We start from the raw sequence: 23,977 nt of genomic DNA, 5'->3' as shown, positions 1-23,977 counted from the left end.
GCAGATTCACTCAGTCACATCGTCCTTATCTCAGGACTTCCCCCTCAGCAGAGAAGTGTTCTGACAGGTTTGCAAGATAATATGTCAGCCCTGGATCAGTCTGTTTGCCTTCAATGACAGCAACCAGCTCACAATGTATTGCTCACAGAGCCAGGACCACCTGGTGTCGGCATTGGATGCAATAATGTTTATTAGTAAGGGTTGCTAATTTATATTTTCCACACACCACTGCTCCGGAGAGTTCTGGCAAAGATCAGGAGAGAGAGAGGCACTGCTAATCCTAATTGTGCACTCAGTTTCCCCTCTTATTGTTCATGTTGGCCCCCAAGGAATGGACATTTCCGCTATCCCCCAAATCCAGATGGATGATTGTTCCAGGGTCAACACTGAGCAGGTTGCATCTCATGGCCCAGAAGCTAAAAAGTGGGGTTAGTTTTAAAGGTCATGTCAGAGCAAGTGGCTTTGGCAATTCAGAAATTTAGGCACCCCTCTACCCTGAAGACCTGGTACAGGCATCGGGGTGTTTTTTTCAGCATAGTGTTAAAAGTGGAGCATAGATCCTCCACCTGCAATCCTTTGACAATCCTATTGTTCATATTGATTGGGTTTGATAAGGGGTTGGTTGTCTCCACCTTGCTAGCCCAGGTAGAAGCCATTCTGACTTTAGGAGCCATGGGCTGGCATTTCACCAGTTGAATCTATGCTTCACACCTCCTGAAGGTTTATTTATCATCTCACCTTGATGTGAAGCCTCTTGTCCCCCTTGGCACCTTCCGCTAGTGCTTTGAGCACTAGGAGACTCTACCATTGAGCCCTTGATAGAGGGTCCAATAAAGTTCCTTTACTTCAAGGTTTTCTTTCTAGAGGCCATGACATCCGCAAGAAGGTTGGTAGAATTGGTGCCACTGTTCAGCTTAGATCCCCAGCTCACGGTTTCAACAAAACAGGCAGTGATTCAAATTCCTCCATCCTTCATCCCATGAATGTTCCTCAAGTTTAATCAAAAGCAGGCGCTCATTCTGCCTGCCCTCTCTTAAGATGATCCCCTCCTCCTATGGATGTCGCCAGAGCACACTGTCTGTACCGGGTCCGTGCAACTCCTTTCAGAAAATTGGATTCATTGTTTGAACCATCTTTGTCACCGCCCATACACTTTTAAAGCCCTCCTTGTCTACCCTCAATGGGCAGATTGGAGATGATCATGTTGGCTTATGAGTGACAGCAGGTTCCACTTCCATTACGCTCTACTAGGGGAGTAGCAACATCCTGGGCAGAGGCTAAGGGCGTTGAAGGTCTGTGACATGGGCCATTCCTTCAACCTTCTTTCTATATTATTGTACCTGGACACTAAGCAGACCTTTGGTGAAGAGGTGCTTCAGGGCCTCATTACACGGACGGCGGTGGACCAAGGTGCTATTAGCACCTTGGTCCATGCCGGTAAAATACCGGCACCGCCTTCGTGGAAAGGGGAATTACCGCCCTATTCCAAGGTTGGTGGGGCGGTAATTCCCCCTTCCCCTATTGCCCTTCCCCATTCCCATTTTTGCCCCATAGGGCATAATGGGAATGGGGAAGGTGCTAATTACGGCACCGCAAATTGCGGTGCCGTAATTAGCTCCCTGGTCCCTTTGCAGGTTGGTTTTTAACGCCTGCAAAAAGCAGGCGTTAAATTCTCCAACCCGCAAAGGGACCTCGTAGTAAGGCAGTAAGGGTTAACGGTCACCGGTACCATTAACGGTCACCGTTAACCCTTACCGCCGTCCGCGTAATGAGGCCCTCAGTCTTTAGATGGAGAAGCATGACAACACAGTCAATTCTATTCAACTGTGTGTCTAGCAGCAGCTTTATGTTTGATTTCTTTCTTTTCCTCATAGTCTGCTGCTTGGTATGTCCACATAGTTATAGGGGTGTGATGGAGAAGAGTGACAAAGATGTGATGCCTAAATTACTTACCAGTAACCTTCATTATTCTCAGTCTAACTTCCTCGTCGCAGTCATCCTGTCTCCCTCTCCCTTGTTCAGCCCAGACTTTGAGGCTGAGACTTGTGTGCAACAGCAGATCATGGAGGTGGGGAGGTCATTTTAGTGTATTCCACAAGGGGGAGGTCCTTGTTGGGTCCTGGGTGGAAAACAAAATGCCTGCCTACCTCAGATATCTGTCAGGGGTGGGCTCAGCCTTATATCTGTAGGCCTGTGAAGAGAGACCGTTATACATAAAGTAAGGAAGATTACTCATAAGTCATTTAGGCATCAGCAGCAGTGAGTATAAAAAACAAGAGTGCTAATGGATTTGAAACAAATATTTCCTTTAATGAAAGGAAAATAATGCTGAGGCAACAGAGCCACTATTAAAACATGGAAAGACATGTTAGAAAACAAGCTCCTTTTCTGTTTCCATGACGGAGAATGGAACAGGCCTGGCTCCAGCAGGGGGGCAGGAGGGCCAGCCCTCCTCCCCCAAGGCCAGCCCCTGGCCCCCCCAGAAAGGAGCTCTTGACAGTGGTGTTAAACACCACTGGGAGGGGGGTGGAGGCGGGTCAGACAAAAGCAGGCTTTGACTGACCTATAGGACAATAGGGAAATGCCTGAAGTGCAAGCCATGATTCTAGTATGGGCCCATTTTTTGACAGAATAGGCCTGTTTTTATATGTTCATACTTGTTTTAACCGATGTTATTAAGCAAATATGTTTTCAAATGCATTACTTGCACCATATTTTACCATAAACGCCCCATTGGATGGTACACAGTCTGTCATAGACAGTGATGAATGGTTTTGTGTGATTGTGGTCCACTTTTCTTATTGCTGCCTAGATGAATTTTATGCCCCAGTCCGATGCAATGAAAGGGGGATTTCACTCTAAACATGCAGCAGCAACCTCAGTGTGATTAGCATTCTGAGGGGCTGCACTGCAGGAGGAGCTGCACTGCAGGAAGCCATGCCAGAATTGTATTGCTTGCCCTTGACAATGATTTCTGCCCCAAAACCATGAAAACACAAATGACCATGGAGATGGAGGGCCGTTCACACCTCTAAGGAGGTAACACAATTGCTCAAGCAGGCTGCCTAAAACTATCTAGCAATATCCTGTGTTGCTTTTGTTTTTAACTGCACTATTCATCTTGCCCACATCTTACTTACAAGGTAGCTGTTCTTTTAAACTTAAAATCAAAAGTTGCTTTCTCTAAATTAAAGTATGTTTATTATTTGAGGGAATATACCAGTTATTCCCATCATAATTAAGAACATGGGTAACTGTATTAAATAATAAATTACAGGTGATGTTGCTTGCACACAGATTTCTGCAGCAGAAGCATCAAGTGACTGAGGGTCCTTACAAATTACATTCAATGTGTAATTTACGCTGCATTTATTAATTGAGTATAAATGAAAAAATAAGGTTGGTAATGAGAAGAAAATAATGTTGTAGGGGAGAGTAGTAAAATCAAAAAGTTATAGATGTGAGAAACTTGAGGCATTTCTCCTATGCTATTCCATGGGATCCCTGACTCAGGTGGCCAGGGAAGGGCCATCGCTCTTGGATTCCAACCCCGAGGACAGACAAGAGAGGGAGGATGACCTGGGAAAGGGACATGGGAGGCTGAGGAAGGAACACCCTTGGACGAGACGCGGTATTTCCCCTGTTCCAGTACATCCCTTCCTGATGTTCCCGATGTCATTATGGGATACTTTTGTCAACAACCCATTTGTACACAACCCTACAGCTACCTCTTCACCCTGACGAAAACCCACATGGTTTTTCCCATATTCTTCAGAAAAACTACAACTCCCATAATACCTCCACCCTCTTTTCCCCTAAAACCACTGGGATAAGGAGGAGAGAGATTGGGAGGATGAGGATTAATGACAGAGAACCATGGACACAGAAGACAGACTCTCCCCTTTCTAGATCAGACTGTCCCACTAATGAGGCCAGGCAAAGTCAGGCATCCCTTCACAACAATGCACACCTGAATTTAATCACTGCTCCCAGGAAATATAAAAGGAGCAGGAGAGCACATTTTGAGTGAGCTGGGGATGCAGGAGGAAGCAGAGAAGCTAGAAGCTAGAAGGAAGGAGACCGAGCTGGAAGAACTCTGTAAGACTTGGAGGTGCAAGGAAGGCCAAACCACTGAGCCGGTGAGCACCAAAGAGACTGCAGAGTGGTGAGGAGCCTATACCTCCAGAAAGCCAAACCTGGGGCAGATGGGACTGCCTGGCAGTGCCCTACTCAGAGATCCTCCCCGAGTCAGACTGAAAGACTCAGCCCTTTGAGGGGCAAGTGTGCAAGACCCTGACCTCACAACAGGTCCCATTTGAAAGCAGGATGCATTCTGGGACTTGAAGTTTAAAAGACATTTATTTTGACATTTGTGTTAAAGGGGTCTGAGTCTGGAAGAGGTGGCCCTGTTTTTTTGAGCCTTGAGAAGGGTCCGGACCCGGAAGAGGGAGACCCTTGAAGCAAAGCAAGAAGGTCTGTGTCCGGAAGAGGGCGACCTGGGATGCGCGCTTCGACGGGGGAGGCCCTTTAAGCAAAGCGAGAAGGTCTGAGCCCGGAAGAGGGGGACCTGCGGTCTGCCCCCGGCAGAGGGAGACCCTGGGAGCGAGAACGTCTGATCCTGGAATAGGGGGACCTGGCTTCCGCGCCCGGCAGAGGGAGACCTTAAAAACACAGAAAGAAGACCCACACCGAAAGCATTGACCCTGCTAGAAAACCGATGCAGTAAAGTCAACACAGCCAGTGAGTGGGGGGATTGTGAACTGTGGCAAGTGTGCACCCGACAGAGGGATGCCGAGAGAAAGGTAGGGGAAGGGAACCCCGCTTTATGATGAGATTGTAACATTGTGAACTGTGGCCGGTGTGAACCCAACTAAGGGATGCCCACAGTGTAGAGTTGGTTTGAGCTCGACTGAGGGAGGCTAACCTTGAGGGCCTCAGAGGAGGCCGGCCTGTGATGTCAAAGTGGTCATACAAGGGTTAAGTCCAACCCCTCGTACAGTCGAAAAGTCTTTGACACATTGTGGAGGCAAATGTGAACGCAGACTGAGGAATGGCTGTAAAGTAGAATAATCAGTAACCCATTTGAGAACATTGTGATGATAGAACTGCAGGAAGCCTGACTGGCGGCTCAGAGAAAATGTCTGACTGGGGGCTTGGGAGAAAGCTTGACTGGGGGCTTCAGAGAAAGCCTGACTGGGGGCTTCAGAGAAAGCCTGACAGGGGCTCCCAGGTGAAAAGCAAATCACCCTATGGGAATGTTTGAGAAAAACTTTTTGTTTGAAGGATTTGTGAAAAGGGGATCGGAGCCCAGAAGAAGGGGATCCCGGGTGTAACAAAGCCACCCTACAAACTGTGTGAACAGAAGGAACTATTTGTTTCTATAATTCATCAAGCCCTCTGACGCAAGAGACTTTTTGGGTGACTTGAAAGAGACTTGGTCACAGAAGCTCCTGATATTGTTGAAAACCTCTGTAACCTCATGCCGGAGAAGCTCAGAAGTATGATCTGCTCAAGAGTCCCGCCTTGTCCCGTGCTTAAAAGATGGGGATGGGAGACCCCGGCCATAACATCCTGATTTATCATTTTGTGAACACTTCTTTCTTTTCTTATGAACATTATCCCACCCTATTTTGTAACTTAGCGGTAAGGATTGTCAATAGGTTTTAGTATAGGCCCTTTTTATTTGACACAACGCCACTAGGACTGCCTTATTATTTGATGGTCTTAGCTTGCCCCATCTTAGATTTAGGTTTAGATTAGGCGTTTATGTCACCCACTTTACTGTCTAATAACCACCTTTGAACTGTGATCACTTGCGTCTGTCTTTATTATTGCCCCCATGAGTTCCTTACATAGATTTAGGATTTGAGTTAAACATAACATTATCATTGTCATTGCTCTGGGCAGCCTTACATGCCATGATCCTTTGGTATGTCTGTGCCATTCCAAAAGGGGATATTCCATTAGCAAATGAGTCTTGGTTCTGCCATGAAACTGTCAATTTCAATTGCTAGGCCATGTCCCCTCTGAACTGGAACACAAGCACCATAGGCATCGTAAGGGCGTGTTGTCTAGCAGTTTGTGCAGGGCTGCTCACATTGGTGGCAGGGCGAAGGCTGATTTGAAAACAATGGCCTGGAAGGCTGACCAAAGCAATGCCGGTGGTTTTGATGTATTCATAGACTTGCATCTATATGTTTTTAGTTTTGGCTGTTAGGTTTAAGCCAGAACTTGTGCATTGGACCACAGATAGGAAGGAGATGGGATGTGAGGTGAGGTGGGACACACAGCCTATGGGTGTGTTTGGTCATTTACAAACTCATTGACTACCCATTAGCATGTTAATCCCTATGGCACTGCCACCAACTACCTGCTCCACCCTGACGAAACGTACACTCCTCTGAACTCTTTGAGCAAGCTCTATCACAAGTTAACACAATCTTGTGTGCTGTATAGGGACTGTCAGTGTTATATCTATGCATTCTTGTGCATGTTTAATGACTTAAATGCCTCTGTAAATGAGCTCCTGGTTTAATACAAAATCTCATAACAACGTGTGTCTATAGGCTTTTAATTTATAAGCAATATGTATGTTGTGCATCTGTGTCACGATCCATGCCCCTGACCCCCTCAGGTATAACAGCCCCCTGGCAGCAGTGGGGCTAAAGCCCTTCCCACTGGCCCCAAGGGCCTTATAACTCCATCAGTAACATACATGGTGTCAGTCCTGGTGCCTTTGGCGCCAGGCTCATTATCGGGAATAAAGCAATACCAGTTTTGGACCTTAATCCGACATGGAGGCCTATTAAACAGCTCAGTTCTTTAGAACCAAGCCATGCGGTCTAGTGTTTTGGGTGTGGCTGGGCCTGGAACTACTTGGCCTGGAACTACTTTACCTGGGCTATTTAAACCACACCCAAACAGCAGAACACGCTTCGAGTTATTCTGCACTTCTGCAGCGTAACGCTCACCGTGTCCAGCTCCTGCTCATCTGCTTCTCTGGCGGCCCGATCCTGAAGCCATAGATCCGGATTCCATTAATAATCTGGAAGAACAAGATCAGCATTAGCAAGCAAGAACACTTACCTGTGAAGTAACCGGCCTTGAATCCATCCTGCGCTTCGCTTACCTCACCCATCTCCGGAGTTCGCTGCAACCTGCAAAGGTAAAGAAACAAGGACAGCATTAATAACAATTATTACCTGGGCAAGCAGCGAGTCCTGGCAGCACCCTGTGCTTCTCTTATCTCGCCCATCTCCGGGTTTCACCGCAACCTGCAAGGGAGAAGGAACAAGGTCAGCATTAACAAAGCACTTACCGGGGCAAGCAGCGTTTCGATCGCTCATCACTCCGGAACATCACCGCAACCTGTACAAAGAAAAGAGAACACAGGTTAGCAATTAACACCATTAAACAGCGCAGCGCTCCAAGCATCAATAACTCACTGTGGTCTTCACCATCGGCGCGGCAACACCCGAAATCTCAACCATCCCTGTGAAAACAAAAAGAGACATTGTTAGGGAACAGCGTTGTGGAGCAAGACTCTGAGAAGACAGAGAAAACAGAGGGAAAGAAAGAGACAGAATAAAGACATAAAAGACATTATAACTCACCTGGAAGACAGGAAGCAGAGTCAGAGTCACAGCCGATCTGGACCCGACATAAGGGCACATGTACCAATGAAGCAACGAGGTCCACGGAATGCCCGCATCAACCACGCGCCCCTACACAGAGACGCAGGACGGAGAGTTCAGCACACAAAAACCTAAGGTGAGCAATAACCCCAAGGGAGGGGATTTGGACCAGAGGGAGGTGGGAGTCCACCCATCACAGAGCCAGTATCTTAACCCTCCATTCTCCTGTTATAGGTGCTACCCAATGTCTGGCACATAACCAAGCAGAGAGGGGTCTGGGATAGCGCTTAGACCTCCATCCAGTATCGTGTGGCGCCCCGTGGATACCAGGTGAACGTAACAATCTGTTGCTCGCAGTTGAGTCCTATCCAAAACAAGCTATCACAAAGCCAACAGTCTTGGATTGTGTATAGGTATTAGACATGTGCCAATTAGTGCCATCATATGCCCAGGTACTCACACCAGTTTCCATCTGTTCCCATCTCATGGTCAGCTGGTACACTTATGGCACTGCCTGGCAAATCCCTATCCCATGCCTACTCAAAGGCCCAGGCTGTTGGCGCTGCCAATTCATGTTGTTTCAGTAGGTGAAAGTGTATATGTCAAGGTGTGGGTGCCTTGCTTGCTATGCTATGCCTACTGAATAAAGCTGCACCTCACTGCTAGCCTAATGGGGACCTGAGCATGTCAAGGTTAGGATGACAAGTATGTCCCAGTTTTATATCTTCTTCTCATGTGTACTTACCAGTGGGGTTCTGACCATAATAGAACGTATCTTTGTCTGTGTGGAAGCCTACTCGACCCTGACAGAACTTGTCATGATTCTAACTAAGTACCGACTTGATAACCTCATACTGTTTGTGTAACAGAGTTTGTATTAAAATGGAATGCATCGTGTTTTGTTGTGGGTCATGTTTAGATGGTGTTATGTGCTGGGTGCTAGCTGTTTAGTCAGTGCCGTAAATGGAAATTATTTACTGTGGGGCACCACCAGTGACATGTGGGAGAGGGAGCGGGACAGGGGGATTGTTCCTACCCCTCAATAAACATTTGCCTCGCAGAAGATTAATCATCAATACCAGGAACATAACACGAGAGTTGCGTCTCCTATAATGTTGCTGGTAATCGACCACATCTTTTAAACCTCAAAAGCAGTATTTAAGTATTGCAGAGTGCACTCAGAGGTGGATTTAAAAGTCAGACAAGGGTCAAATTCTCATGGGGCACCCCTTCTCTGCCTCTCTAACCTGAAAAACAAACCACCAAGACTGCACAGACCCTCCCAGTGAGGTCTTATCCTTTAATGTGTCTGAGCAGCAGATTATTTACAACAGGAAGTGATTAGAGATGGAAAAGGTAACTGGTTGTGGCCATTGCTGTGTACTTTATTATTTAAATGATCTAAGGTTTTAATAAGCTATTTAAGTGTGATTGTTGGGTTTTAGAAATTATGGGGTACAGAACAAGCTGTGAGAAATGACCTTGTCATGCATTAATTTCACTTTGTGTCTGCATGAGATTTTTGGACATTTCTCATTAAGTTGCATGCTGGAACTTGTAGGCTTCCCTTCAGGATGGAGAAAATAAAGCTACTCTCATAGGGGGTCATTTTCCAAGTCAACAGGAGTGGATAAAGTGGCGCTAAAAGCATTTACCACCATTTTGTGTGTGCTGCGTCATTTTGTATGATTTGGCTGTCGAAGTTGGATAGCAGAGTGGATTTTTATGCTTGTGGAAAACCAATAGATTCCTATGAAAACTGCCTTACTTTTACGTCTGGTAAAAGCAGGTAGATTACAAAGGAATGTATTGTAGATGGCTCCAACAATCATTAATTGGTGGAGGGATTTACACTTTTCCAGACATGTAATGGAAAAGTGAAGAGCAAAGGCAATTTTGCCTGTGTTTTGATATTTACTTTTCCAGTACTTGGTGGAAACAATTAAAATTGGATGGAGGGGCCCTTTTGCAAGCATGTGCAAACAGGAGTGGTCCCCTTCATGCAATTTAGGATTCAAAACAAAATGATCCCCTTGCTCTTTTTTCATCAACACGTTTCTGCAGTGATGTATACATAGTCGTATTGATTTATCATGCTACTTGTGCATTTTTGATATAATATGTATAACACTGAGCATTATTTTATGTATGCAAAACCAAATTGCAACACATATTTATACCAACTTGAGCTGGGAAGATGCATTGTCAAGTACCTAAATGTAAGGCTCTGCTCAAATTCTGGCTTTACCACTTAAGTGTGTGATCCTTGGCAAATTATTTAATCTCACTGTGCCTTACTTGCCAAATTTAGCTGCCCCTAGATGTGATTCAGTTTGCAGTAAAATCTATTCCAAAAAAGCCTCACTCGTGGTTTAATAGATGGGCAGTGCAAGGGCCAGGGACTGCTAAGGAGACACACACTTCTTTCTTTGGAAAAGATAAGGTTGCATTTACATTGCATTGAACAAAAGTGCAACATTCAACAGCAAATAAAAGCAAACACGTCACACAAGGAGTCATCATGGACAATTGCATACTGTAAACAGTATGTACCAGACAATTACATATTGGCGCTTCCCTCTGCCACGCTATACCTGGAGCTATACCAGGAGGCCAGAAACCTCTCAACCTGCACCATCTGCCTCCTGATACAGCACCCCCTGTCCTGGCTGTCTCTCCTGCATGCTAGCACTGCCCCACACCGTCAAGTCAATAAAAATGTGCTGTGAAAATGCAACAATAATAGAATTTTGTGCTTCAAAATGTCATTTTGTGCGAAATAATATGTCCTATTCCTTGCTTTAGTATTCTGGAGGGGTATCTTGTCTTTCACAACAAGATGGCAGCATCACAAGCACTTCCTCAGTGGCCGGTTGGGAGTATCCAAAGTGTTGAGGGAGGCATTATTGAGTGTACACAATCTGAGATTGAATAAGTACTGGGAGCTTCGTTGCTCAGCCCTCACAGAGGCATCCTTGATTCTCTCCAGCCATGCCAAAAAGGGGTGGTAGGTGGGAGTTTAGAATGGTGGCCAGAGGGAGCGTATGGAAGGTGCCTGGGGTTGAAAGGTGAATGGGCAGTGGATAGAATATAAAAAGGAGAGCAGATAGGAAGGTACGGGAAGATAGGTAAAATTATGTTGCCACGCTATTTTACTTGCTTCTCTTTCTCTCTGTACTGTTTTTGTAGCTCACTTATAGCATTATGTTGAACCAAGATACATATGGTATGATAACATCCTTTATAACGTGCTTGTACACAAGTGTTTCTAGGCGCGACAAGCCAAGGGAGGGAAGGCAGAGTGAAGACAATATAAACGATCTTAGTAGGCCTTCATTGAAATTGTGCAAATGAGACAGCACCAAAAGTGCAGGGGGAAGTGTGATCAGGGCAGCAATGCTCTGAGCAAGTGCAACCAGGGCAACGCATCTCTGGGTAAGTGCAGGGAGGCAGGGGACTGTAGAGGTTACAGTTACAGCCTCTAAGTGTGCGTTGGCCCGTAGGCAGTGCAGGGGAGACTAATCATGGAGGAGCCTGGTACCCGTTATGCTCAGAGGGTAGCCAGGCTACCAGTCGGTGCGGCAGACAAGTGGGTCAGCAGGGGTGTGAGAGAGAGAAAGCAGAGGAGAATATGAAGGTCTTGAGCTGCTTCCAGAAATTCAGGTGGTCCGGGTCAAGTTTGAGAGGGACAGGGAGGGCCATTCCAGAAGAAGACACTGGCAGAAGAGATAGACCTACCCCCTATTCTCTGCTTAGCGAAGCGTCTGACCCTGACAGAGTTTGAGGTAGTGGAGCGAAGGGCTCAAGAAGGAAGGTATTTTGGAAGAGAGTTGGGTGTAGTTTGGGCCCCGGCCCCAGAAAGCCTTGTGGACGATGCAGAGGGTCTTGAACTTGATTCTTGTAGCCACGGTGGGCCAGTGGAAAGATTTCAGTCCTGGAGAGATACGTTCCGTCGGCTTGAGGCCAAGGATAAGTCTCATAGTACTGTTCTGGATTAGAACCTTTGTTCTTAGGGCATGGTTAATTGGGATTCACTTCTCAGGCTCTTGCTCAGGGATCTGCAGTATACAGTTTTTACTTCTCATGCTTTGAAAATAGTTTTCCTCATGGAAACGGGGCGTGTGTATAGAAGCTGAAGTGAGGAGCAAACGGAAGGTCAAAGTAGTGTGGGAGTTTATGGAAGGAAACAAGGGAACGGATGGAAGAGGAGAGCAGAAGGCTTTGGAATGCGTAGTGTGGAGCATGTGATTTTGGAAGGTGTGAGCGGAACGAGAGGGAGAGCAGATGTCCCAACTACAACAAGTGATCCTGTGCAAAACACTTTGTCAGGAAAAATATTTAAAAAACATGGAACATTTTTTGCACTTGTGACAGCCTACTACTCCTACCCTAAGCTCCATATCATGCTGCCTACCCAGAGCCCTCTGTCAATCTTGCGCCTAAAGCCAGTTGCCTCAAATCTGCCACTGAGTGCAATCCTTTCAAGCATCTTGATCAGACATTCAAGTAGTCTTATGGGTAATTGTCTTGCCCCTAGTCCTAACAACCTGGATTTTAATCCAGGCTCCTGCACCTTTTAAAGCAGACCGGATTAAATCAATTGAAGGGTGTGAATGGATTTTTCCAGATCCAGGAAGACATTTTTTGATGGATCACAGATATAGAAAATCTGGCTCAACGTGTTTAGAGTACTCCTACACTCACACCCAATGGAAATTGGGTCCCCGATCACAAATCTGGCTCACCCAGATGGAAATGCCTGGAGCTGGGCCTGGAATGGAAGCTGATGGATCGCAGGTAAGTGAGAGGCGGGTATGCTGTCTGATTTTCAGGGCCAAACAGGCCATTAGTAGGATAAAGGTGAGCAGGTGGTGGTGCAGCATTGGTGAGGGGTGTTTAGCTCTCCAGCTTTTCTAAACATGAGCGTTGCTTTGGTGAATAATACCTACGTTCCCTGCAGCCTGATTGGCTGAGTGCCACGGCATGTTGCACGATTCTGAGGGCAAAGAAATCTTACACTTTGAATCAAGCATTCTCGTTTGCTGCCCTGACATTTTGGAACTGTTTACCCCTCTGAGTTCACCGGGTTCCCTAACTTATCTTTTTTCGGAACGCATACAAAACTTTTCCTTCCCATAATCAACCTAGAAGTGGTGTCTGTTGTCTTTAAAGTTGTTTGGCAAGAGAGCAAGCTGGCAGAGTGGTCAATTAATTAAAATAGTTGAGATAGTGGAAGTGACAAACCTCATCCAGGGAGATCACAATAAGGGTCCTTCTATACCCTTGATGATGTCACAGAGAGTGATGATGGATGCTCTTTGACCCTGATGACATTGCAAGAAACGACATCACCAACACTTTAACAAAATCTACAATAAGTGTAGGATGAATAGAATAACAGGAATAAAGAAGACAAAAGGCTACTTTAGGTGCCAACCATATATTAACTAGGGTGCTGCCTCAATATGCCGTGGTGGAAAAGAGCCATCATAGACCAGAGCACTGTCTTCATATACTAGTTAAGCCTCACATGGCCAGTTACTACCATCTCATGCCATTTGTAGACTTGATGCCAAGTATTGCATGATGCCGAGCACAGCTGCAAATGCCTTTTTGCTGTTATAGTCCCCCACGTGTATTCGATGTACCTAGGCACTGCAAACCTATTGCAGGTTAAGCTTCATATGCGTGCATATTAATCAAATGCAACGTACAGCCCCGCATGCCCAAGTGCTATGTAGAGGAGGAGCGAAGTGCCTCTACCGGACGTCCCGCCCCCCATTTTGCCTATATGTTGGGAACCGGAAATTGCGACGTGCACGGCACCAATAATGGTCCCTATACCGCAAAGAAACCTCGAAACAAGGTATCCATTGAGAAAGGCCTATATGATATACTTGCATAGAAATGACAGTCTTTTCAAGGAGGTTCCGGAAGAAGTGTGAAGATGAATGGAAGAGAGGACTGGTGACGTTATATGAAGCAGAAATGACGCACCCAGAAGAGTTGCCAATGAAGAGAGTATATAGACCTTATAGAATCTGATGGCGAAATAAAGAATTGAGCAACATTTCATGAGCGAAATGAAGATTGCACATGCGGAAAGCACTGAAGAAAATGCAAGCCATTTTATAATTGTACAGATGCTGAAACACAAGTAGACTAAGTCATCATGAAGGCTGGCTATATGTAGTGAATAGACAGCAGGTGGTGTCGCTATTATATATATATATATATATATATATATATATATATATATATATATATATATATATATATATATATGTATATATAAATAATCTGGATGTTCCACAACGTTTTTTTAGCAAACTAGGACCCTATGAACAGAAGAGCTGAAAGTGTGGCACAGTAGAAGAAAACAGATTACAACGAGGGAAGATTTGAGAAACGTTGTCTGGCCCAGTGTCAAGAGTTGGGGCAGCCAAGGAACTGGTTATCTATTCGAGAAGATAACATGAACGTGAGAAGCGAAACAAGCTCCTGTTACGGTGTAATGGAAAAACACTAGAAGTGCCAGATTTTATTCATTTAATAGTGTTAAATGCGAAGAAGGAGATCAAAACACTGTCTCCTGTCACATGGTCAAGATGAAAATAAACTTTGGGCAAGCTACACCAAGACTTGAAGATAAGACCATGGTCACACTCCCTTCTATTCTCAGGCGCAGTAATACTTTGCAGGGCTGATTTCAAAGACTAATTCGAATGGCAGACAGTAGGAGCCATGATGGATGTTGGGCTAATTGCACGGGGAGGCATGGTCAAGTCCAACCCTCCAGCACCTGGGGTACAAGCTAGCGTGCTGCTAGCAAGTGGAATATTCCAGAAGGGTACAAGTGAGAGATTAAGAGCTGAAAAGGGGAAAAGGATAAAGCTGACAAGCTAACGCTTGTGCAGAACGAATGGATGGGTGGACAGATATTGCTCAAGTTCGATGGGAAAAGTATAGAGGAATTTAGGCAAATCAAGACGAACAGGATAGAAAAGACAGGGAAAGGGAAAAGCGATTGAAAGAGGATGAACATAAGAGAAACAGTATGCAAAAACAAGAACAGATGTATCGGGAAGAACAGCAAAAGAAGGAAGAAAGGTCACAGGAGCAAAGGAAGTATGACAACTGGCAGAGAGCAATCGAAGAACGAGATAGGCAAGAAAAGAAGAACGAAGAGGAGGAAGCACAGAAATTAAGGGATAAAAGAATACAAAGACGAAGGGAAGAAGAAGAATGAAAGAAGGGAAGAGAAAAAGACAAGAGGAAAGGGTTAGCCAGGAAGCGAGAAAGCGAAGAGAATTAGACAAAGAAATGGAGTGAAAAAGAAGACAAAGGGAATGGGATATTGATCACATTCAGAAAGAGTTAATGGAACCGAGTCCTGTAATATCATGGGGCAATATAGAGGAGTTCCTCCCGTCGAGGGAGCAAAGGCAGAACCATGTAGGATAACCCTAGAGGAGAATTTTAACATAGGGAGCATCGGGGGGGATTGATAAAGCCTATCAAGACTTAAGAGAAAGCAGCAAATTGGGAAGTCGAGGGAAGGGAGAACAATCCCTGGCCGTCCAATCACGAAGCGGAGAAAGAGACCCGTTCAGTCTCGAGCATAGAGCCTTGTCCTTAGACCGGCTGACTTTAATTAAGGGTGATGGGGACGAAATCCATACTAGTTGGGGACTAGATATGTCAGACTAAGAGAGAGAAACCTTCCGTGGGATTGACTGAAAAAGTGTATGCTATCCTGAGGGGTGTCTGCAGACAGACAAGGAAATGAGATGGTCTGCATTAGAGCAGTCTAAGGATAGGATGCCAGTTCCTATAGCATATCCAGAGCGACCTAAAGGACAATCGCATCGCAAGAAGGGAGAGTCACCACCATATGTGGGCAGGCTGAGGTCATTGCCAGGTAGACGACGATCATGAACCATTGTCCCCGCTATAGATAGGCAGACAATGGGAGCCGATTGCAGATATGGTTTCACACAGTTCCCTTTAATGGAGAAAGGAAGGGTCAGACTGCAGTATATTCCTTGGCCACAAATGGATAAGGATAATTTAAGATGCAAACTTCCCAGTTTAACGACGGGAACGGGGAAATGGATTTATGAGCTAGAGAAAATGACAGGGGGAAATACTCTAGCAATAGGGGACATTAAGGGTCTCCTAGCAGCCATTCCTGGGGAAAAGGCTGATGACATTTGGATAAGAGCAGGATATTTAAGTGTCACGGCACAGAACACAGCGCACAACGTAGCGCCATTTAACAATTGTAAAGCAGATGTCTGGAGGGCACAGTATCCTGATACGTCAGATATGGGTGCAATACTCTTACGTCCCGTCCTCTTTCCTCCATACTGCATGGGCGTCCCTTCCTAGGGACTGGAGATGGAACCTTTTTCACCAGAAAAAACCTTCTTCCCCTTTAAATTTAGAGGTGCACAGGGGTTTGGCCCTGGGAGCATGCGCTGCCCTGACTCTGCCCTCCGGCGCCACACCTCAGTCCCCTTTTCCGCATCGATGGGAACTGGCCGAATTCACCAGCGCCCCTGGGTTTGGCTTCGGCTATGTAATTCCATGCGCGGATACTTCTTCTCTTCTGTCTTTTTGTCTTTTTATCATTCAGGTACTCGGTCCTCATGCGTCACGCTCCCCCCCCAGAGCATGTCGACTTCTACAGGGATCAGCAGGTGTCCATCCTGTGATGGGCTCTTTCCAACTTCAGACTCCCATGCTCTCTGCCTACGTTGCCTTGGCCCAGACCACAGCTGGCGAGCTTGTACCGCGCGCAACGCACTTTCCTCGAAGTCTCTGAAGAAAAGACTAGCCAGGTGGAGGGAGCTCTTCCAGAGATCGCCTCCAGAGGACCTGAAGGACTTTGTCAATCATCGATCCAGACCCAAGGTAGGGCCACTCTTTTCCAGTGTCCCCTGCAAGGGAGGAACCGCCCAGGTTCTCATACCAGCACGAGTACTGAGGCTAAGTCAGCTACAGACTGGCAGGCCGAGGGGGTCAGTGGCTCCTCTCGGTGACAGTGCTGGGGGACTGGAAGGTTCTTTTACTGGGTCTTCACCCGAGGGGCCACACCCTAGTACCGGCAACATGTCCGAGGGGGCGCCTATACCCAGTAATACCGGCAGATCCGCCGACGGCGAAACGCCTACCAGGTCTCAGCCTGAAGAGCAGGGTAGGCCTCATGATCCACACTCAAGTGTCCTGGACGAGGCTGGGCCCAGTGAGCCAAGGAAAATGACGCAGGCATGTGGAAGGCAGCTCGACAAGATTGCCGCTGTGCCAGACATTACGGACACCCGCCCGATACTGCACCAAGGAAGGGAGCAGGTGGAGGAACGAGTGTCAAGGTGAGACTGGTGTCAACCAGGTATGTGGCCTACAGACTATCCTTCATTTGCACAGGTTCTTGCTGCATCCATATGGGCATGGCAGGCAATGGATCCAGCGGTCGCCCGCTACCCTGTCAATATCACTTAGCACCCCTTCGGCCTGTGAGGACCGATTTATTTTTTTAAAGGTTCCTCAGGCTCATGAATTCTCCTCGGATGGGGGTCATCCTCAGTGACGCCATCAGGGACGTGCTCCTGCCAATGCCCCTGTGCAGCCTCCACCGCCTGCTCCAGCCCCCCAACCGATAGTGCAGGTGGTTCAGTACCAGCCTGCGCTGCAGCCTCCTGCTCCGGTCTCCACACCTCAGTGCTCGGCTCCCAGCACTCCTCCACCAGCGCCGACCAACCAGACCGACAGGTGGACACAGATGAGGAGGAGGACCCCGACACACTGTCATCAGCCAAGGCCTTCCATGAACGTCTTGCAGGGCTGGCAGAGTACTTGGGCCTTCCTCAACCTGAAGTCGAGCAACCATCAGAGGGGGTCCTCGCCGACGTCCTGCTGCAATGTCCCGCAACGAGAACGGGGATCCCGATGCAGAAGGACGTCGTCGCTTTGACCAAAACAAGCAGCCTCAAGCCCCACTCAGTCCAGCTGGTCAATCGACGCCTGGACGCCAAGTACAGGCAGATGGAGGGGGATACACTCTTGCTATCGGCCCACCCTCAGCCGCACTCCTCGGTGATCGCTGCAGCATCACTATACTGCAAGCCTCAGTCATCCTCGGCCTCCTCATCCGCAGCACTGCTAGGTAAGGAGGAGAAGATCTTGGAGGCGTACGGGAAGAAGATGTATTCCAACGCATCCCAGCATCTTCGTCAAGCCAACGCGGATGCCATGCTGGCAGCCGTTAACCAGAGGCTTTGGCAAGAAATTGCGGATTTCCTCCCAGAGCTTCCGGCACAGAGCCAATCACGATTCAAGGTGGGACTGGCAGATACCAAGATGGTGGCACAAGACCTCATGGAGTCCACAGTGGGCCACATTGACACCTCTGGCTGGGCCATCTGCATCGCCACAGACATGAGAAGAACGACCTGGCTCCATGCTATGAAATTCAACCCAGGTGTCCACGAACGTATCTAAGACCCCCCGTTCGAAGGGAGTGACCTGTTCCACTCCACTACGGGCTAGGAGCTGGTTAAAAAAACAGCTCACAAACAGTGAAGTCTTTATCCATCCTTACAAAGACCACGCCCCAAAATATACACTTGTGTACGAGTGCGTTACAAATAAAATATTGTATCATTATAATATCAGCCTCGGACATGGGGCATACATACGGAGAGTTCCACGGCTTCCAACAGCGCAGGTCCAGGCAACCAGACAGCTCGGTGACTCAACATCGGCGCAAGCAACAAAAAGGTGGGGAGTAAGGGCTTTTCCAGTCCCCCTCCTCCGCAACAGCCTCAGAGAGATAGAAGGCATGACACGCCGCTCCAGGTCCACGTGTCTCCAGTGGAGGGCAGGCTTGCTCTCCATGCACACTTCTGGTGCCAGAATTTAGCGGACCCACGGATCCCCTCCGTAGTATCCACAGGGTGCCTCCTACCCATCCCAGCCTCTCCTCCCTCTTCCCCTCCACTCCCACAGATTGGGACAGCAACTCTTTTGGCAGAGATCTGGTCGCTTGTCGAGAGCCAGGCAGTGGAGGAAGACCCAGCCTCCAAGCGAGGCTTGGGCTTCTACTCCAGGATTTTCGCCATTCAGAAAAAGAACCAGGCAGGCCTGAGAGTTGTGCTTGACCTTTCCACCCTCAACCTCTCCCTACCTCTACAAAACTTCAAGATGGTTACACCAGCTTTAATAGCGGAGACATTGTGTCTGGTAGACTGGATGTGCTCCCTGGATCTGAAGGAAGCGTACTTGCATGTCCCGATTTGGCAGCCTCATCGTTCTTTTCTACGATTCAGGATCATGGGCTACCATTTCCAAATACAAGGAGCTCCCTTCGGCCTCAACTCGGCCCCCAGGGTTTTTACCAGGCTGATGAATACGGTGGCGGCCCTCCTCAGGAGGGCTACCACATATACCCGTACCTCGACGACTGGCTTGTCAGGGTTTCATCTCCGGAAGCACTTCCCATGCTCTTATGAGAACACTACATGATCTGGGCTTTTTGCTCAACCTCAAGAAGTTGCAGCTGCAGCCCACGCAGAGTCTGACCTTCTTGGGGCTCATCTGGGACAAGAGCTCCGAGAGAGTTTTTCTTTCGAAGGACAAGATCACGGCCATCAAGAGGGCCACTGCGCACTTCCTCAGCAGAGAAGTGACATCGGCCTGGTGGTACCAACACCTACTGGGTCTCATGACAGCCGTCCTACTGGCCGTCCCCTACACGAGACTCAGGATGAGGAGGATACAGCTGCACTTCGCAGCATCATGGAACCAGGAGCGGGGCTCTCAGGCGGAGATGATCAACATTCCTCCTTCTCTTCACCCAGACATCACATGGTGGTCCAGGGACTGCAACCTGCGGACGGGCAAGCCTTTCTGGAAACCTATCCCACAGTACACCATCACTACGGACTCCTCTCTCATGGGATGGGGTCCACCTTGGACAACCACTGCGTCCATGGCACCTGGATCAGGCAGGAGCAGGAGTACCACATCAGTTGACTGGAACTGAAGGCCATCTGGCTAGCGCTCATAGCCTTCCTTCCGGTTATCGAGGGCAATGTCATCCTCATCCAGACAGACAACTCAACCAGCATGCTCTATGTCAACAAGCAGGGAGGTACCAGATCCCCTCCACTGTGCAGGCTGGCTGTTAGCATGTGGGAATGGGCCCTGGAGAAAAACACCTAACTCACGGACGTCCACCTTTTGGGGGAATCCAACCTGGAGGCGGACAGGCTCAGCAGACTGGGAGCAGACTATTACGAATGGCAATTGAATGTCCTTGTGCTGCAGGAGATCTTCAGCTGATGGGGACTCCCCCAGGCGGACCTCTTTGCCCCCTTGGGCTAACAGGAAGTGCCAACAGTTCGCCTCCTGGCAGGAACATGGGCCCAGCTCCCTGGGCGACGCATTTCAGAATCAGTGGAACGGCATGACAACATACGCCTTCCTGCCCACACCATTGAAACACAGGGTGATATGCAAGATCAAGGAGTCTCGCTACCTCAGCATCATTCTAATAACTCTGTGGTGGCCAGCCAGTCCATGGTTCTCTGAGTTGCTCAGCCACTCGGAGAGAACTCCCATTCCCCTTCTGACAGGCCCAGCACATCTTCTGGTGAAGCAGGGTCATCCACCCCATGCCACAGAAACTAGCCTTCACATCGTGGTTCCTGAGCAGATCACGCTAGGTCACCTCAGCCTTTCTCAGGCTAATCTAGAGATTATACAGGGGGCTAGGAGCAAAGCTACCAGAACCCAGTATAAGAGCAAGTGGACCAAGTTCTGCCTATGGGCAGATTCTAAGGATATGAATCCCCTTGCATGTTCATTGGACGACGTGCTCTCCTTCTCGGTGCACCTCGCCCACTCGGTGGTACATGTAGACACTTGCTGCACGTACTTGGCGGCCATTGGGGCCTACAGAAACTCAGAGGAAGAGGTGTTCTCCTCTGGCAACCCGATTGTCAAGAATAAGGAAAGAATAGAATGTACTGAGGAAATGGAGGAAGGGTTTGAAGAATTGAAGAAAGCAATGTGTACAGCTCCAGTTTAAGAAATTCCCAACTATGATGAGGAATTCATTTTGTTCTCACTTACGAATCGGACAGTCATGACAGCAGTGGTTACACAGAGGACTACATTGGGGTACAAACCCATGGCATATTACAGTGGGATTTTAGATCCAGTTATGAGAGGGCACTTTCCTTGCGAACAGTCGCTGGGAGCAGCCACGTTCACAATAGAAAGGTCTACTGGTATTGTGACGGGGTGTTCTATGACATTGTTTGTTGAGCATGCTTTGTTTGCCATTTTGGAGAAACCTAAGGGTACATTGACATCTCAGAGGGCTTCTGCATATGAGGTAGTGATATTGAATCCAGCAATCAAAATAGTCAGGTGTAAAATAGTGAACCCTGCCACGTTTATAGCTGAGCCTGTGGCAGAGGGTGAGCATGTGCATGATTGCGATAATTACGAACAGTTCTATGACGATATCCCACGAGTAAAGAAAAATGCGTTAGCAGGGGGGAGTTTCTCTTCATTGATGGGTCTTCAAAAATTGATCAAACTGATGGGGAAAGGTGTTCAGGTTCAGCTGTGGAAAGACACAGAGCCAACAGTGAATTTGAGGTTGTAACAAGTACAAGACTACCGTCTCACTTCTCAGCGCAAGCAGCAGAAATGATGGCGCTTATTGCTGCGCTCGAGAAACATGCAGGGCAGGAAGTGACGGTGTACAGTAACTCCGCCTATGTGACGTCAACCGTGCGTGCAGGGAGCTGTAAGTGGATGAGAGGGGCAAGCAGGCTTCTGTGGGTATGCTGGGGGGCTCAAATTCTTAAAAGCCTCACCCTTATTCAGGTCAGCACGGTATCTGGTACAGGAGGGGCTACAAGCAGCAGCGGTCCCGCAGCAAGTGGCACGCGGCTTCAGGTGATGGTGGAGGTTCCAGGAGTGGAGTGGTGGGGGCACCTTCCCTCTCCACCTCAAGGTCATAAAACTTGTGTAGGATGCAGGGGCAAACAGGGCCTTTTTCTGGCCTTCTTTGTTGGCCGGCGCTTTCGCCTGCCGGCGGATCTAACTGGCTATGGTAGGCCTCAGTTGCTAGGCAACGAGCTGAAAACAGCCTCGTTTTGGAGCCGCGTCGGCACAACTCTACACGCAGGGAGCTGTAAGTGGATGAGAGGGGCAAGCAGGCTTCTGTAGGCATGCTGGGGGGTTCAAATTCTTAAAAGCCTCACTCTTTATTCAGGTCAGCACAGCAAGCACAGTATCTGGTGCAGGAGGGGCTGCAGGGAAAATCATGGGGTTTATTTTTATTGGTGTAAGAGTAAAATCTGGAAGTTATTGGTGTAAGAGTAGAATATGGAAGTGACACGATAGTCAGAGTTGACTATATAGACCCTGGATACACCATTAGTCAGTAATGGTGATTTTTGGGGATTGAGACTTGCCAAAGTCCAAGTGACTCTTGCCTCAACTGTTATCCCCCTTTTCAGTTAAAGGCCAGGCTCAAACATCTTATAATTAGGGGTTCTTTTGCTCAGTTTTTCAGATATAGAGAGTTATGTTTTTCCCTTCTTATCATTGAACGCCCAGTCTCTAGTTAAGGTCAGTATAGATCAAAGTACTTGAGTGTCAATATCAGTTCTTGATGATTTCTTCACCGCAGTGATACATACAAATGTTAATTTCTCTTAGGCTGTGTGGGTACACAGACTTCTGGATGTAGAGATCAGTCCAGTTTCTTACTCTCCTCTCCAGGTAGCACATTTCCCAGTCCACATTTTCAACAAAGGAAAAACTTGTAGAACAATTTATGTATGAAACAGTTATCTGCCACCTGTCAATGTTTTCTTCCTCGTTTCTTCTGCATATTCTGATGTCATAGTGGTACATATTGATAACCGTGTTTTCCCCTTTTTTATGTTACCAGACTTACAAGAAAATTCTTTATGTTCATAGTTTACCCTGTGTTTTCTCATGATGAACAATTGTATGTGGTTTTATGTCTCAGAGGTTGCAAAATGAGAATGGCCCTTTTTAGCTCTCATACATCACCAATATGTAAAAAATCAATTACATTTCCTTGTATTACAATTTCCTCCACTATTCTCTTGTGTAAGGGGAAAATGCATAAATGTCCCGGGCTACATGCACTAATGCAGGCAGAGGCAGTGGCTACTAAGACTTTACATGTTAGCCTAGAAGCACGAACGATAATTACAGAAAGAGCACATTTAATACTGTGCAGTTGTCTGGACTTCTAATAGTAAAGGGGCACAGTGTTTTCCATATATACACATACACTGTAATGTGGCCCACATTAATAGGAGAGAGGAACGGCAGAATGTCACTTAACTAAGATGGACAAAAATAATTCCAATGACCTTGGCAGGAGATTCTCAGGTTGGATTATTGTCCTTATAAGTATACCTTCCAAGTGGTCTATGGCAAGCTAGTCCTGGATGTAGTTCAGAATGTTTCAGATGAACAAATTCCAAAATTAGAGCCTCTGATTTTTATAGGAATGCTGTGAAGTGGAGCTCTGTTCTTAGAGAAGGTTTAGATTTCATTAAAGAAGCAGAGGTCAATAGTATCCCCTCTTGTGTATTCCTTAAAGGTCGCTGTTTTTTCTTGCGGTTGTTCGAGCTTCTGACCTATGCAGAAAAATCTCTTCTTACCTGTATCATACAGTGTATTTGATTTTTTTGTGCTTATACTTCTCTACATTTGTGGAGTTTCCTCTTGTGTCGAGCTTCCATTTAAATGCCCCTGTATGTTTTAATATGTTCTATTGTTGTCCTGCATTTGGATTGTTTGCAGTCAGTCCAGCCGTTGCATTACGTGTTTTGGTTCCGCACCTCTGTCATGTTTTCTGTTACAAAGTCAAGTTTTACACTAAGCCCAAATTCATGCAGTTAAGACACAGGGCATCTGAGCCGTGAAGGGGGTAATGTGAAACTGCTGACAAGAGCACGTAAAGACTGTCACGGATGTGATTAGCTGAACAGGGGGTCATGACCTCGGTAGAAATAATCAGAACAGGCGGTATTCAATTTCTCTTAAATACTTTATTTCTTGGGGAAAAAACGTTGTATTTGGTGTTATTGAGCCTAGTAATAAATATGCGCTTCCTTGTGTCTTTAATGGATTGTAAATCTCCTCTCACAATGTCGGGGGCCAGTCAGTGTAATAGGCGCCATCACGGTACACAGGCGGGAATTAGTCAGGATGTGTGCAACAAAAACAACAAATAAAACTGTTTTTAAATGATTACTGCGAATGAAATGTGTATTTCC

General features: G+C 47.2%; 1 protein-coding gene across 3 annotated transcripts in view; it reads left to right on the top strand.

The window, feature by feature from the left end:
* CLYBL (citramalyl-CoA lyase) overlaps positions 1-23,977 on the top strand; it is a 2,832,351-nt gene that overhangs the window by 1,712,074 nt on the left and 1,096,300 nt on the right. The window lies entirely within an intron of this gene.

Source organism: Ambystoma mexicanum, chromosome 7p, assembly GCF_040938575.1.
Source record: "Ambystoma mexicanum isolate Mex_15411 chromosome 7p, UKY_AmexF1_1, whole genome shotgun sequence".
Classification (NCBI taxonomy): domain Eukaryota; kingdom Metazoa; phylum Chordata; class Amphibia; order Caudata; family Ambystomatidae; genus Ambystoma; species Ambystoma mexicanum.
The sequence above is the reverse complement of the archived record's forward strand: the minus strand, read 5'-3'. Positions and strand labels throughout refer to the sequence as shown.